This window comes from Ursus americanus, chromosome 3 (assembly GCF_024610735.1).
Source record: "Ursus americanus isolate L20-20 chromosome 3, mUrsAme1.1.p, whole genome shotgun sequence".
Taxonomy (NCBI): Eukaryota; Metazoa; Chordata; class Mammalia; order Carnivora; family Ursidae; genus Ursus; species Ursus americanus.
Window position 1 is genome coordinate 81,026,414 of NC_142129.1, and position 17,676 is coordinate 81,044,089.

Consider the following 17,676-nt stretch of genomic DNA (forward strand, 5'->3'; position numbering starts at 1 on the left):
AACTGTGAGAACTGGCCAGATGTTTTGTTTGTTTTTGTTTTTTGTTATCTTATAGCTACCACCCATTCTTTTATTCTTTATTGTTCCTATTTATTGGGTACTTACTCTCTTGCAGGCACCATGTTAAGTTTTATGTGATTGAATTACTTCAGTCCTCTGAACCCTAAGAACTAAATGCTATGATTATTCCTTATCTGTTCATAAGGGCACTGATGATTAGAGAGGTAATTTACCCAGGAGTACAGTGTGGGAGCTGAGATTTGAGCTCATCAGATCTGCCTGATTTCAAGACCCTTGTGGTCCACCACAATGCTACTCGATCATTAGTGTTTCGTGTTTATTTTCCTAAGATTATACATTCATGACTTTTATATTTTTTCCTTTTCTCCCCTTCCATTATTCATCCTATGCACTCCCCATTTATTTACTATCTGTTCCTTTCAGAAAGATGTTGCCGACCTTTGCTTTAGAGCTATCCCTCGTAATCACTAAATTATAATGCATTTTATTTGATATGATGTGTAATATGGGGAAAATCAGAAATGATAACATATATGTAGGTTAGAGGATGAAAGAGTTACCCACTGATTGTCTGTGTTGATCCACCTTTGATGCTTTCTTAAATATTAGGTTGGTACCCAAACTTCTCTACATCTATTTTCTAAAATTATTACCTTCTCCATATCTTTAATGTTTTCCATTAAGTGTATTTGTTATCCTGGCATAAGTGATGCATGTTTAAAGTAACTCTACTGCATGCATCATTAATAAGATAGTCAATTTTTTCCCATAAAGCATACAAAAACTTGAAATAATGGCTGTGTCTATATAATCTATAACATAAATCTCTGAGTTTAAATTGTATCCCATTCCGTTTTTCCCAGTCCTCTGCCCTGTTATTCTCTTAGTTTCTTCCCCAATCTTTTCCCCCCTCCTCCTACTTCCTCTGCTTTTATCATTTCTGTTTTTCTCAAAAGTATGCATTATATGCAAGATAAGCTAACATTTTGAAAAATAGGTTTTCACTCTTGTTTATATTTGATTCAAATCTATGTGATTTAAAAAAGAGAAATAAAGCCCTTCTATAAGCAGGGACAATTTGTATAGTTACAGTCACCTGCCCACTTTTGGATTAGCAAATAACACAGGGTAAGTGGAGATCCTATCTCCCATCCCCTTTCCCTACCATCCCTATGGCAGCGTGTCCCTATCATACTTTAACATGCTCTTCAGGTTTCAGTGCATTATAATTGAAGATTTTCCCCAAACTTACACCGTAAATACACATGAGACCAGGTAAAAGAAGTGCATGAGTTCTCAGGTGTACAAGGAGTTGAGAATGTGCTAAGCATCAGTGCAAACTTAGCTACCCCTGCATATTCACTGAAATACACTAAAACTGAGAAGATATTAAGTTAAAGTTAGAAGAGGTAATATTCAAAAGGAGGCCTGAGAGAAATTAATAAGACACATATGTAGGTTCACTTCTAGACTGAGACAGCCCAAGGGATAACTTTAGGTTGCCAAATATTTAAAAATATTCTTCTCTCTTGAGACTATTATAGGTTTACGTAACTGAAAAAAAAAATAGACACACCAACATGGCAGTTTCTTAAACTTCCTGTTGACATTCGATCTGTGTATTATTCTACCATTTTTATTTTTAAAACAGCAGAAGAAGTATGCTAAACTTAGGTTTCCACGATACAAATTGCAAAGCATTTTTGGATATATTTCAGGGTATTTTGGAGTCCGTGGTCAGTGTTTTAAAACCACTAAGACTCCTGTTAAATATCGAACTCATGTAACATTTCCTCATCTATAAAAAGTAAAAGTAAAAGTTGGACCGTATCATTGCTAAGGGCCTTTAAGCTTTAAAATTCCATGATTCTGTCTATTAAAAAATCCAGATAATCTTCTTTCCTTTATAATGAGCACAGTATCAAGCAGCAAAAATTTAAAATATGTTCTGTGAATCTGAAAAAAAAAATAATGTTTTAAGGACAGCACCCACATTAGATTTTTAAACAACAGCATACAAAAACAAAACAGCACTTTCACTAACTACCCCAAGAAAACCTCTTCAGATTTCTGAAATGGTATTATCTCTTTTATGTATTATCTATAGTTATACTTCTTAAAAAGGAAAACATATATTAAAAAAAAAAGATGTTCAGGAATATAAGCAGAAGGGAAACAATTTGTCCATGAAATTTAGTCCTGGGGGGAAACATGGATTTGAAAGGAGTTGCATATTATACTTTTTGTGTATGCATACTTTTTTCTGTGAAGTATTTTAATAAACACTCATAAATAGGGTGACATGTTACTCTTCCTAATAATTACATATAGTATGACTCCTTGATAATATCTAGTTTTTAACTTAGCTGCCATTGCCAAGGTCATATATAATTAAGCTGAGATTGTTAAACAATGGCCTTCACTTTTCTCATCTACCCAATTAAAAGAAGGCAATTGTTAAACACTGGAAGCAGTGCCTCTAAGGAACTTTTTATCTCTCTCATGCTCTGTGCAAGTATTGAACTGAATATCTGAATGGATTCTAACAGGCAGGAAGGATTATAAGACAGGAGAGTCAAAGATTATTTTGACCTTGAAGGGACACTTTTTAAGAAATGCTTTTTCAATTATGACCATCTTGAATTTCCTAAATTAAGGTTGAGTTCCTGTCAGAGATTTAAAGGTAATAGTGGCCTGTAAACTAATTTCTTACAATGCATCTGTACATAAAATTCTTAAGAAATCAGTGTGCAAGCATTCTGTCATTCAATCAAAAGATTTTGGACATGTATTCTTTAAGATTTATTGTATGAGGTTAACATACTGGGGCTCTTTTTCTGTCCCATGTTTCATCTCTTTTTCTTGGCTATGCATCAGCCTCTCACTTGTAAGTCTTTCTAGCACTGATTCAGTATAGCTGGTTAGCTAGAAGGATCGTTATCATGTCACTTTCATTAAGTGGCAGCCACCCCAGAACATCAGGACCAAGGAGGTTAAGTGCACAGAGATAAATCATTTTATAACCATAAGAAAACATAGTATACAGTTGACATGGAATACTAGGAAAACAAAAACTCACGAAAATTAAAAAAAAAAAAAAAAACAAGCTCTAAGTCAATAGGTGCATTGAACGTTTTAGAAAATTTCCTGAAATTTTTTTTTAAATTTGGGCATACATGTTTGTGCATAACCATTTGATATCTGATTGTATTATTATGTATGTAATCAATCTGGTGGGAATATTGCATATAATAAATAAGTAAGTACTCTGGAGTTATTCACAAGAAGAGCATGCTCTAGAGACAAGTTTGCTGCTCTTGTCACATTCCTGCATTTTTGTTAATATCTGTTATCTGACAGGCATAATACAGTGCCTTGCGTGAGCAAATATTTAATATAAAATGTCTGTTGAGGGGCACCGGGGTGGTGCAATCGTTAAGTGTCTGCCTTCGGCTCAGGGCATGATTCCGGCGTTATGGGATCGAGCCCCACATCAGGCTCCTCCGCTGGGAGCCTGCTTCTTCCTCTCCCACTCCCCCTGCTTGTGTTCCCTCTCTCGCTGGCTGTCTCTATCTCTGTCAAATGAATAAATAAAATCTTTTAAAAAAATAAAAAATAAAATAAAATGTCTGTTGAGGTTATTCACAAATGCTTGGGCACAAATTGTTGGATACAGAATATTAAACTCTTAAGGAATCATATTCATTCATTCAACAAATATTTATTGTATATACAGGCATAGTTCTTGGCACCTGTGCTACATAGTAAGTAGTAAAAAAGCAAAACCAAACCAAACTATACTATTGCAAAGTTTATGTTTCAGCGTACTTAAAATAACCCCCATTCCCCATCTTATGACTCTGAATTAGCCCAGATAAATAGTTTTCTAGGTCTACAGAACAGCAGAAACAATTAGTTGGAGATAGGAAAATCCAGCAGAACATTATGTAGTTCAGTTTAGTTGGAGCTTAAAGATAGGACAGGGGAGCAATGCACATGAAGCACTGAAAATGCATATCGAGACCAAAACACGGAGGATCTGAAGGAAGGATGCCAGGCAGAGTCAGAACTAACTCTAACCAAAATATGGGGAGCTAATTTTGGCTTTTGAGACATCAAAGATGCAATCTTTTTGAAGAAAGTGAATGTAAATAGAGGTAGAAAGAAACATGGAGGGAATAGAGCCTCTGACATTGGAAGTAAATGCTCCTACTTAGGACAGTGTCGAAGTGGCCCAAGTGAGAGGTATCAAGGCCTCGAGGAGGTGACGGGATATGTATCTATATATAAAATATTGACCCTTGAATAAAGTGGGGGTTAGCAGTGCTGATCCCCCATAGTTAAAAACCCATGTATAATTTTTGACTCTTCAACATCTTAACTATTTTATAGCCTACTATTGACTAGAAGCCTTACTGATAACATAAATGATTGATGAACAGGGGTGCCAGGGTGGTGTAGTCGATTAAGCACCTGACTCTTGTTTTTGGCTCAGGTCATAATCTCAGGGTCATGGGATCGAGCCCTGTGTCAGGCTCCGTGCTCAGCACTCAGTCTGCTTAAGACTCTCTCCCTCCCCCTCACCCCTCCCTGTCTTTCTCTCTCTCTCTATCCCTCTAAAATAAAAAAAATATTTTTTTAAAAAGCAGTTGATTAACATATATGTTGTATGTTATAAGTATTACATACTGTATTTTTAGGAAAATACCTAACTTTTTCTTAATTTTTTGGTATTTCTGGGCTACATGATTTGTCTGTAGGTTTTTTCATATTGCCGCAAATCTCCAAAAATTTTTCCGATACATTTATTGAAAGAAAACGACATATAAGTGTACCTGGACAGTTCTAGCCATGTTGTTCAGAGGTCAAATGTGTGTACACGATTGTTTGTGTGTATCCTTTTTTCATTTCAGACCTGTTGGGTTGGGCTACCAGAGTTACTACCAGGGAAGATGGACATGTAGGATTAGAGCTCAAAGGTTTATGGATGGAACTTTGTGACTACATTTTTCAGGGGAATATAAAATCCAAGTGCCTGACCCCTCTATATATTTGTTCCTGGAAATCTTAGTTATATAGATGATAGATATAGATAGATAGATAGATAGATAGATAGATAGATAGATAGATGGTATATATCTCTCTATATATATGTATATAGATATAGATATATCTATATATAGTATATCTATCTATATATACTATATATACTATATATAGATAAATATATGTAACATATATATATGGTATATATATGTATATATAGATAGATATCTATATATAGTATATATAGATATATACATACACTATATATATAGTAGTATAGTATAGTTTTATATATTAAGTATATATATAGTATATAATATATATGTATATATAATATATAAATAATATAATGTATATAAAATAGAAAATATATGTATATATAATCTTGTTTACATATAATCTTGTTTATATAATGCTTTGCCCTGCATTATTTGAAAGTCACAATATATTAAGTAGTGTTACATAGGAGAGGCTTAGGGGCACCTCTGTTTGGAAGGAGGACTAAGGGACTTATCTTCCATAATAAGCACACATTATTTTTACTTTAACTTTACTAAAGATTAATGAAAAACCATCTAAAGATGCTTTCATCCACACTTTCCATGAGATTAAGAAGGTGCCAATTATGCTTGGTGCTACCAGGCACCAGTCATGTGATATATTTTCATTATGTGCCTTTAAGTCATAAGAAGTGATTAGTAGTTGGTTTTCAGCTTTAAAATGTACATATACACTAACTGGTAAAAGATAGAGCAATTGTACTTCATTTAAATCATCTTATATTTTCAAATTTAGTTCATTTTCCTATTGTACACAAGTCATAAGTGTTGTCGGGGTCCCAAATGAGTGACTTGCTCAAGTTGTCCTGGGCAGTGAGATTCAGTGTGTGGGGCCAGTGATACAGGAGCCTAAGAGTCAATGCCAGAAACAGAGCCACTTCTTGAGTAGAGAACAGCTTCATGGGTGTGTCACACACGATCCTGTGTTCAAAATGTCCCTGCACTTGTTTTAATGTTCTGCTATTACTGTCTTGAAATTTTAACAATACTGAGCAAGGGATTCCACTTTTTCATTTTGCACAGGTTCTGCAAGTTATATAGCCAGTTCTGACCATCTGTATATCACTTGCGCTTTCGTCATCCACCATGCTTCTGTCTTAGCTCCGTTGTCTCTGCTTCTCTCCTTCGCTGTTTCTACTCATCCCTTTGAGCCGCCTCTCCTCTCTACATTCCGGTTTGCACTTAGCGTGGCCCTGCTGACTTTTCTCTGTATGTCTTCTGTACTTTCCCTCTGTATGTCTTCTGTACTTTACCAGTTTTTGCTCTTTCTACATCTTGTCTCATTCCCACTTCCCAAAAGAGAGTGTGGGATTGGGACTATTTAACATTATATCTGAAAAAGACAGTTGCGTTCATTTGGGATGATTAAATCAAATCCTATAACTTATGAGCCTTCCAAAGGCCTATTAAAAATTGTTGATACCTGGAAAAAAACAGGTGATATTGGCTCAAAAATAGAAAAATAGAAAGAGAAAGCTATAATATCAAAATGACCACATGTTTAAATGATATATTTAAAACTCACCAGTGGTTAAATTTACTGTTCATAAAAAGTTCATGATATTTGAAAATAATTATGTTAGATATTTCTCAGTTCTGAAGAATTCCAAAGGAGATATATTTATGTTGAAAAATGACCAATTGCAAAAAAAAGAAAGAAAAAGAAAAGAAAAACAGGGCCAATTGTAAATTAACTGATTTACTCATAGAAAAAGAAACAAAATTAAAAAAAAATCTTTGCATGCATACATTTTATTATTATTATTATGTTCAATTAGCCAATGTATAGTTTAGATGATATGGGGTACCCAGATGAGTAGTGCATAAAGCTTTAGTAGGTATTAAAATGGTCTGGTATTCCATACCGCAAGCTATTCTTAGACATTATTCTTATGATAAGCCACATGATAGAGTTTCAACTTCCCTTAGATCCAAGTTATAGATGACTGTATTTCAATTAGGTTCTCGTCTCTGGTATAGTCAGCTGTGGTTAAGGTTTCTGTATGATAAAAACATGGTATGGTCATAAAATTGAAAGCTCCACAAATTGACCAGTATATATTTCCCATTTACACATTAATTATATACTTTTATTTAAGTTGTTTCAAAGTAACAAAGTAAGTGTACTATTAAATATTCAATGCTAACTGCTTTTTTTTTTTTTAAGATTTTATTTATTTATTTGACAGAGATAGAGACAGCCAGCGAGAGAGGGAACACAAGCAGGGGGAGTGGGAGAGGAAGAAGCAGGCTCATAGGGGAGGAGCCTGATGTGGGGCTCGATCCCATAAGGCCGGGATCACGCCCTGAGCTGAAGGCAGATGCTTAACCGCTGTGCCACCCAGGTGCCCCCAATGCTAACTGCTTTTTAGATTGTTAGGGGAGGAGGGTTTTGCCAGGTTTTTCTGGATTATTTTAAGTGTACTTTATAGAAGATGTTTTCAAGAAGTCATTTTAGGTATTCTGAACTATGTTCCTCCTGAAAAACAGTTAAAACTGATGGATAAATTATCTTTAAAATATTTTCACGTTCTGTACTGGGCTGTGAGCTGGCAAAACAACAATAATGATCAGAAATAAAATCTTCGGTGGTTGTGAGTGCCCTTCAGCTAAAGGCCACCAGAACACATCTAGAGTTAAATTGGTTGGGATTTATTACCCATTGCATTGAGGTAGAACACTTGCCATGAGTCTCAGTAGATGCTAGAAGTAAACTGTTATCTGGACTTTGGTTAGGTGATTTGGGGAAGGGTCTAATGAAATACAGTTTTCCTCTAGATTGAATGCAGTCCTATGGTTGGGTATCTCCATAAATCTTAGCTAGAGGAAATAGACTAGAAAGAGGATAAAGTAATAAGTCATTTACACATTTTAACTACAAGAAGTTGATGTTTGGTATTTTGTGGCTGGCATAGTGAACTTGTTTTTTTCAATGTTTAGAAAAAATGATGAGGTAACTTTGTTTTGTCTCCCTTTACATGGTTTCAGAGTAACGGTGTCTGAGGTGGATATTCAATGAGATTATTTTCAATAGGAGAATAACCGGGTTTAGCTATGAGTGCCACCCCAGATAACAGGGGCTGCCTTTGCATTCCTTTCTCAAAACTAAAAGTGAAATGAAAACAAGAATTCAGAGTTAAGAAAACATGGGAATTGGCTTTCATCCAGAAGATTTCCACCAATATTTCACCAACTGGTAGCTGCACTTCCATTTTGATCATTAGGTAGAGTGAAAAATGATTACAGAAAAAAAGATTATGGCCTTCTCAAGAATTTCTATCTGATCTGCGACGTATAATGTGACATCAGAGAGGCAATGTGCTTCATGATTCTCTCCCACAGCACTTTACAGAAGGAGATGACCAAGAAACTGATTTGTCTCCATGCTGACGTTGGGTGGAGGGGAGAGAAGAGTTCACTGAGAATTTGTGCACCCAACCCAATTCTCACATTTGCTTGCAACCCCAGTTCCCGATGCACATGTCACTGCAAAAACAACAGTAACAACACACCTCAAGCTACAGCTTTAGTTTGAAGTGAAGTGGTTCTAGGTTGGCAGTGTTTCCAAGGCTCCCAGCAAAAGCAAATGTAAGTCACTCTTAAGGTAATTTAATTGCACCTAAAAGTTCTAGAGTTCATGTCAAAAATAAAATGCACAAGGAAATAAGGATCCATGGGCGAGAGCCAGCACCAACCAGTGTAACTGAGTTATTAAATATTTACAGATCTATGTTAATGAAACTTAAAGTTAGATCAATCAAGGAACTTGGGACTCATGTCACAATACCATCAGGGTACATAGCACAGGGTCTCCTTCATGTTCTAACCTCTGCCTCACTCTTCAGCCTCATTTCTTTTCTGTAGATCTAACAGTAGATAAAGTTCGCAGAGTTCCCCGAATATTTTCTCATTGGTTTTCCTTCACAGACTTACAGATCACATTTGTTATATTATTTTATAAATCTAATTACACGTCTTTTTTCCTTGTTGAACTGTGAGCTCTGATGGCAAGGAAAGAAATAGTCTTATTAATTATTCTTTATTTACCATAATTTTCAATTAGTACTTAATATAATATACAATTTGAATTAAAACCGTTAGGTTTGTCAAAATAAATTGAATTCTCCAACTGTCATTTTATTCACGTTTTTAATCATGCCATCAGTTTTCTCTGTCCTTCAATGTATTTTTCTCTTTGGATGAGTAATATGAAAAATTAAGAAAGGAGTAACTTCCCTACGGGTTGAACATCTTGTTTTTATGGACTTTAAAAGCATAGCCTCCCAAAGTTAGCAACATTTGCCTGCCCAGAAATCATAGGAACGGAACGTATTATTCCTGTTTTATGTAACTGTTTGTGTTTTGCAAAATGTTTATTTTGTTTTGGTAATCTACATTTCCTGACAATACTAATTAGAAAAGCATAAAAATACAAGAAAATTCCAAGACAGTTCCTAAGCTTAAATGAATTCTGTTAACATAAAAGTACCAAAGCCTGTACTAATATTATAGTTTGAAGTTAAAACTTAAGACTTCTATCTAGTACCAATTTATCTGAAATAATTATACATTTACTTAGTATTTATGTCTAGATACTTAGTGTGGCAAGTTCAAAGCTAAGGCACACTAAAAAACACCTCTAAACCTACAGTGAGATTTTCAGTAAGAAGGAAAAGTCACTTATTTTTCTGACTTAAAACATGCAGAAATTAAGAGTCAAAAGCTATGTGGAAGGATGGGGTAATTGGGTGATGGGCGTTATGGAGGGTACTTGATGTAATGAGCCCTGGGTGTTATATGCAACTGATGAACCACTAAACTCTACCTCTGAAACTAAGAACACACTATATGTTAATTAAGTTTAAATTTTAAAAAGAGTCAAATGCTATGGACACAACAATATTCAATGTCAGGATATTTTAGCATTTTTTTCTAAAGGTGTGTGTGTGTAATATTGTTTTAGCGTCATTCTTATATCAATTGTTTCAGTGCCTAGTTAGTAAAAAATAATTTTAAGGTGTTTTCTGAGACTTTACCTATTTTGTGTATCTTTTGTTCTGCTCTCTTAGCATTCTGATCAGTGTTACTAGTAGAATTATTAGAGTAAGCTCTGGATAGTTGGTTGATATAGGTTAACCCACAAGCAATTTGTGAAATCACAAAGAGAAGAATAAGGATGCAGCCTAGTAAGATGCATTACAGTGACACACATATTCTACAATTTAAAATAAAGGACATACCAAGCAAAGGCTCAAGCCCATGCTTTGACAGTATTTCACCTTCATGCTTGGATAACTTTCCTAATAGGCCATCAGGGTGGGAGAGTTATATTTCATAGTTCAAACTACAGTGGAAAGGAGTTTAATGTTTATTGAACTCTAAAAATCTGCTTCTGCTACTTCCATAGCACACACAATCATAATCCTTCCTCACTATATGCAGAATAAGCAAATGTCTAAAACATGAAAATAGCTTTAAGAAATTATTTAAGTAATTAATTTTATTAGAGACTCATAATACAGGGATTATGAGGGATTTGAATAATTAATAGTGATACTAGATAATATAAAATGTATAATTCTAAATCTATTCAAGTGGTATATGTAAGTCTTATATATGCTTACATATTTATTTCACGAACTGTGTACTTTTATCAGTATTTAGCAGTACAACGTAGGGCTTTCCCTAATTTCATTATTTCATGAAACGCTTATGTGCATAACTGTATGCCTATTACGCACTCACACATATTTGTGTAGAGGCACTTTCACATTTTGTTAGTCTAATATGGCTTATTGTCTTTTCATTTCAGTAATGTTAGGTCAATTCATAAGGAGTTATGTTGTATTATTATTTTATATTTTTCTATTTTGTTATTAAAGTTAGAATTCCCTCTTATATAAATACATATTTATCATTTTATATCCCTTCCTTGCTTTCCTTAATGTAATGAAGAAAAATTTAACACATTATCCACATTGTGTCTTAATTTACACTATTTTATGGTAAAATGAGTGCATGTCTTTCAAGTTTCAGTGGTTTGATTGATGTAACCTAAAGCAGATAGTTATGTGGCAACTAATAACATGTCTTGCTGGCTAATAGAGTAACTGTTGTAACAGAAGCTTGATACCCTCTTATAAACTTATTAATGAAATAGTCTCATTATGTTTTTACTCCTGTTCCCAAATGGGAGAATGTAAGCACAACCTCATTTTTTTTGTCTTTTTCAAAATATATTCATTCAAAATGATCACTTGATAGTACTATACATTGTCATTTTTTAAGAAGAAAATGAAATGACTTTTTTCTTCTAAACTGTAGATAGAAGACCTCAGCTGTCATTTCATGAAACAAAATTGTATATTATGAAACATGCTGAATCTACTAAATACTTTTTTAGTGAGGTGCTACATTTCTTCCTTAGAGTATTTAACTTTTTTTTTTTTTTGAAGATTTTATTTATTTAAACAGCCAGTGAGAGAGGGAACACAAGCAGGGGGAGTGGGAGAGGAAGAAGCAGGCTCCCAGCGGAGGAGCCTGATGTGGGGCTCGATCCCACAACGCCGGGATCACGCCCTGAGCCGAAGGCAGAGGCTTAACCGCTGGGCCACCCAGGCGCCCCAGAGTATTTAACTTTTTGAAAACATTTGGTTATAACTTTAGATGATCAGAATTATAGAGTGCCTTTATTTTTCTTTCACAATGCCTTAAAGTAAATCTTGATTTATAAGACTTTGGTACCTGCATCATGCAGTGGAAAGAACTAGGTGGGCAGAGTAGAGTTCTTGTCTCAATTCTCAATCTTACTATCTTCATGACCTTGAACAAACTTTGAAAACTCTTCAAGGTTAAGTTTCCTTATGTGTAAAATAAGAATCATAATACTTATCCTTAGAACGTTTGCAGACTTTCTTAAGTTCTAAATAGTCTTACTTTTGAAAAATATTAGTTGTTAGAGCCGCCATAACAAAATGCAACAGACTGGGTGGCTTAAACAACAGTAATTCATTGCCTCACAATTCTGAAGGCTTAGAAGTCCAAGATCAATGTGTCAGCAGAGTTATTGTCCATATAAGGCTATATTCCTTGGCCTGTAGATGGCTTTTTCCAGTCTTCCCATGGTCCTCCTTCTGTGTGTGTGTGTGTGTCCAAAGTTCCTCTTCGAATTAAGAAAGACACCAGTCATATTAGATTCAGGCCACCTAATGGCCTCATTAAAGTTCTAAAAATCTCTAAAGGTCTTATTTCCAAATACAAACACATTTTGAGGTGCTGAGGGGCTAAGACTTCAATATATGAGTGGGGGGGAGGGGTCACAATTCATCCCATAACACCGCTCCATATCAAATCAAATGTATTAATAAATTATTCTGAAATATATTTGAATTGATTATAAATTCATAGGAAGTTGCAAATATAGTACTGAGAGATCCTGTGTATTTGTGTATCGTTTACCTAATTTCCCCCAATAGTTATATCTTACATAATTATAGCACAATATTAAAACCAGCAATTTGACATTGGTACAAAGCATGTGTATTGTTTTATGTTATTTTATTACTTATGTGGATTCTTATAAACATCACAATCGAAATACAGAGCTGTTTTATCATCACAGACTTCTCCCTTGAACTACTTGTTCATAATCATGCTTATTTCCTTCCTTCCACCCCCCTCCCCAGCTACTGCAAACCCCTGGCAACCAGTAATGTTTTCTATCTCTACAACAACGTGGATAGATCTTAAAGATATTATGCTTTAAAAATGAAAATAAGTGAAAAAAGTCAATCTCAAAAGGTCACATACTATGTGATTCCATTTACATAACATTCATGAAATGACAAAATTATAAATATTATAAGTAAATATTTTAAGTTAATTTTTGAGGTATAATTTACAAATAAAATGTACCCATTTTTTAAGCATCTACTTCAATGAGTTTAGATATATGTGTATTCTATCTATCTATCTATCTATCTATCTATCTATCTATCTATCTATCATCTATCTATCTATGTAACCAGCACCCAACTTAAGATGTAGAACATTCCAATCACCTACAAAAGTTCTTTTGGATTCTCTCATAGGCAAACTTTACCCCCCCCCTCCCGCCCGCCCCGGGAAACCACGGATCTGCTTTCCATCAATATAGATTACATTTACTTTGATATAAATGATATCACACAATAAAAACCTTTTGTGAATAGCTTCATTTGTTCAGTATAATGCTTTTGAAATTCATCCATCAGTTGGTGAGAAGTCTTCATTGTGTAAATATACACAATTCATATACCCAGTGTTCTACTGACAGATATTTGGGTTTTTCCAGTTTGGGGATATTATGAATAAAATTGCTATTAATATTCAGCTACAAGTCTTCTATGGACATTTATTTTCTTGATTTTTCTTGGGTAAATAAGGAGTGGTAAATACATGTATACATTTTAAGAAACTATCAAACTCTTTTTCAAAGTGGTTGTAACCATTTTGCCCTGTAGCAGTAACATGTGAAAGTTCCAGTTGCTCCATATTCTTGCCAACATTTTATGTTTTAAGTTGTTGTTGTTGTTGTTGTAAATTTTAGCCATTCTGAAGGATATGTAGTAGTAATTCATTATAGTTTAAACTTGCATTTCTCTAATGGCTAATGATTTGTAGCATCTTTTCATATGCTTAATGACCACTCATTTTCATTTATATTTTTTGGTGAAGTGCCTGTTAAGATCTTTTGCTAAATTTTAAATTCCAGTGTTTATCTTATTAAGTTGTAAACATTCTTTACATATTGTGGATACAAGTCCCTTCTCAGATCTCAAAATTGTGAATATTTTATCCCAATCTGTGCCTTGCTTTTTTCATTTTCTTGATATCACCTTTTGAAGAACAAAAGCTTTAAATAATGGGGAAATTTAATTTATCAATTCTTTTCTCTTATGCTTAGTGTTTTTAGGGGTCCTGACATATTTTTGTTTACCAATATTGTGAGGATATTCTCTTATATCTTGTTCTAGAAGTTTTATGATTTCTAACTTCTACATTTAGATTTGTGATCCATTTCAAATTGATATTTGTCCATGGTATGATATAGGAACTGCGGCTTTTGTATTTGTTTTGCATACAGATATTTAATTATTTCAGCAATATTTGTTGAAAAAATCATCTTTTCCCTATTGAATTAACTTGGCAATATATCAAAAACAAATTGAACACAGCAGTCTATTTCTCGAATCTGTTATGTCCCATTTATCTACTTACCTTTTGTTATGTTTTATCTATATATAGGCATGCCCTCCTATTAAAAACAATATTTCTAGGCTCATGAGATAACCTCAAAATTAGATATTATTTATGTTTTATTATATTATATATTTATTATTTATATTAATGTGGTAATAATTGTACATTTCCTGAGACAACATGAACTTTTATAATTACTCAAGCATAAATATTTTTAATGTAGTCATATTATATTTATTCATATTATCATATTTATTAATTTTGATCTAGCTGATTCCCATTATAAATATGAGCAACAATTAGAAATTGAAATTAGTAAATACAAGATAATTGAAACTTGAGATGAAATAGAGTTTTGATAATTGCCATGTTTTGACAGTGATTCAATACATTCCTATTCAAGGTCTCAGTAGCATAAAAAGATACACTTTAAGAAACAGGCTTATAACTATAGAAAACAAACTGGTGGTTGCCAGGGGGAGGGGCCTAGGGATATAGGCAAAATAGGTAAAGGGGATTAAGAGGTACAGATTTCCAGTTATAAATAAATAAGTAACAGTGTTGAAAAGTACAACATAGGGGATACAGTCAATAATATAATAATTTTGTATGATGACAGATGTTAACTATACTTATTGGGGTGAGCATTTCTTAATGTATACAATTGTCAAATCATTATGTTGTACACCTAAAACTAATGTTATATTTCAACTATACTTGGATTAAAAATTAAAAACATACATAAAAATAAATAAAAAGATATACATTCAGTAAAAAAAAATAAATAAAATAAAGATATAGTTTTGAAAAATTTCCAAAATCCAGATTTATTTATTCCAAAATCCAGAATTATTTAGTGCAAAAATAACTTGAACAAATAAATGTTAAAGTAAATACATAGTGCATGTAAGAAGACTGCTGTCAAATTCCAGATTAGAAACAGATTGTTCGGGGCGCCTGGGTGGCACAGTGGTTAAGCGTCTGCCTTCGGCTCAGGGCGTGATCCCGGCGTTATGGGATCGAGCCCCACATCAGGCTCCTCCGCTATGAGCCTGCTTCTTCCTCTCCCACTCCCCCTGCTTGTGTTCCCTCTCTCACTGGCTGTCTCTATCTCTGTCAAATAAATAAATAAAATCTTTTAAAAAAAAAAAAAAGAAAAAGAAAAAGAAACAGATTGTTCACCTCTAAGAAATAGTGTTAGTCAAAAAAAAAAGAAGGAAAGAAAGAAAGAAAGAAAGAAGAAAGGAAAGGAAAGAAAAAAAAGAGAAAAGAAAAGAAAAAAGAAAGAAAGACTATTGTTAGTCAAAGAAAGGAAAAAGAGCCCTTAACTACATTTTTGGGTAAAATGATAACTTTTCAAGAAGAAATGATCAACTTGCTTTTAATTAAAAAACAAAAAAATAATAAGACATTGAAATAGAATTTTTTAATTGCAAAAACTAAACATTTAGGAGTGAAAAAAATTGTTTACATCTTTATAAATGAAAATCTTTAATGAATTCTGCCTCCATTCTGTATCTTTACATCCTTGATTTCTTTTATTGAGCCATTTATGAGTCATCTCGTCAAATTCTCTTTTGGATTTCTAACTATGAGTGCATTGCATGTATCTATATGGAACACAACTCCATGGTCTCTCACCATATATATTTTTTGTTGAAAGAATTGGAAATTATTCCATTTGCTCACATAACACAAAAAATTGTTTAGCAAATTTTTGATTCAAATGTTTTCTCAAAACCAAAATTAAAGTATATTTTCATATATAATTAATAGGATTATGAATGGGGTTTCAATTACAATCTTTATAAATATATGTGTTCATGTTTAGAAAAATAAGTAATTGGTGGGGGGAGCTGAGTGGCTCAGTTTGTTGAGCATCTGACTCTTGATTTTGGCTCAGGTCATGATCTCAAGGTCATGAGGTCAAGCCCCAAGGGTTCCATGCTCAATGGGGAGTCGGCTTCAGATCCTCCCCCTCTGCCCCTTCCCCTATATGCACACTAGTGTGCTCTCTCTCTTTCTCTAAAATAAAATAAAATAAAATAAAATAAAATAAAATAAAATAAATCTTAAAAAGAAAAATAAGTAACTGGATCTAGATGGAATCAGAAATTTTACATTATTTGGATGGAAACGTGTTCTTAATTTAAAAAATCTATTTTATTAATTATAATCATGAAAAAACTTTATTTTATGACTAGATATATATCCTATTTTATATATTTTTGAATATCTTAACCATCTTTGGGCTAAATTCCTATACACCTTATGATGTTGATTGAAACAATTCTCTTTTGGAATTTACATAATCATGCCTTTACCTATTTTTAGAAAGACTATATAAAAGGCAATTCATGAGTTTTTTTATATTTTAATTTACTAACATGATAGTGTTGTCATGTTAAAAAGGTTGTTTTTTTTTTTGACAGAGATAGAGACAGCCAGTGAGAGAGGGAACACAAGCAGGGGGAGTGGGAGAGGAAGAAGCAGGCTCATAGCGGAGGAGCCTGATGTGGGGCTCGATCCCATAACGCCGGATCGCGCCCTGAGCCGAAGGCAGACGCTTAACCGCTGTGCCACCCAGGTGCCCCCATGTTAAAAAGGTTTATGTGACATAAGGCAGCTATTTTACTAATGCCAGATAGATAAACTTATAATTTTTCAAGTAGTTTAAGGGCCAGCTCCACACCATATAATATGAATCATATTAGAGTGTTAGAAGATTTTTGCTGCTTTTTCTTCCAAATGTCTCATGAAGCAAAAATTCAGTTTATGGTAGAGCAATAATAATTCACCTTAAATTCCAGGGCAGTTGATCACTTTTTTTCTTTTCTTTCTTTTTTAATTCCAGGAATATAGTGATTCAAAAGTGGCCATGTGTTTGGAGAGTAGATATTCCAAAACAAATACTTTATAAAAAGAATTACACACTTCTCAATTTATTATGTGTCAAGAAACATCTGTAGAGGTGATTATTTCGCTTGTAATAAGCCTAGTAGGGGCAATTGCAGAACTTTAAATATCTAAGTGGTAATCATTAAGGTTTACATTTAGGATATCACTCAAATTGCCAGTCTGCTCTAGACAGCTACTGAGAGCCCTAATTCCTTATTAGGAAATTCATCTTTCTTGAAGCTAATATAAGATTAGATAGTTAAATCTGGGAAAGCTGCCAGTTGTTATTGCCATATTATTATTTTTTGTATTTGAAAATACTACTGAAGCAGACTTCTGCCATCACCAAGGCTGAGGATGAGTGGTTTTTATTATGTGCTTATGGTCAGTATTGTATTGTTCACGTTTACCT

At 33.7% G+C, this 17,676-nt stretch overlaps 1 protein-coding gene across 7 annotated transcripts in view; it reads left to right on the plus strand.

Annotated features, from left to right (window-relative positions):
• Positions 1-17,676, plus strand: part of MAGI2 (membrane associated guanylate kinase, WW and PDZ domain containing 2) — a 1,265,804-nt gene that overhangs the window by 302,436 nt on the left and 945,692 nt on the right. The window lies entirely within an intron of this gene.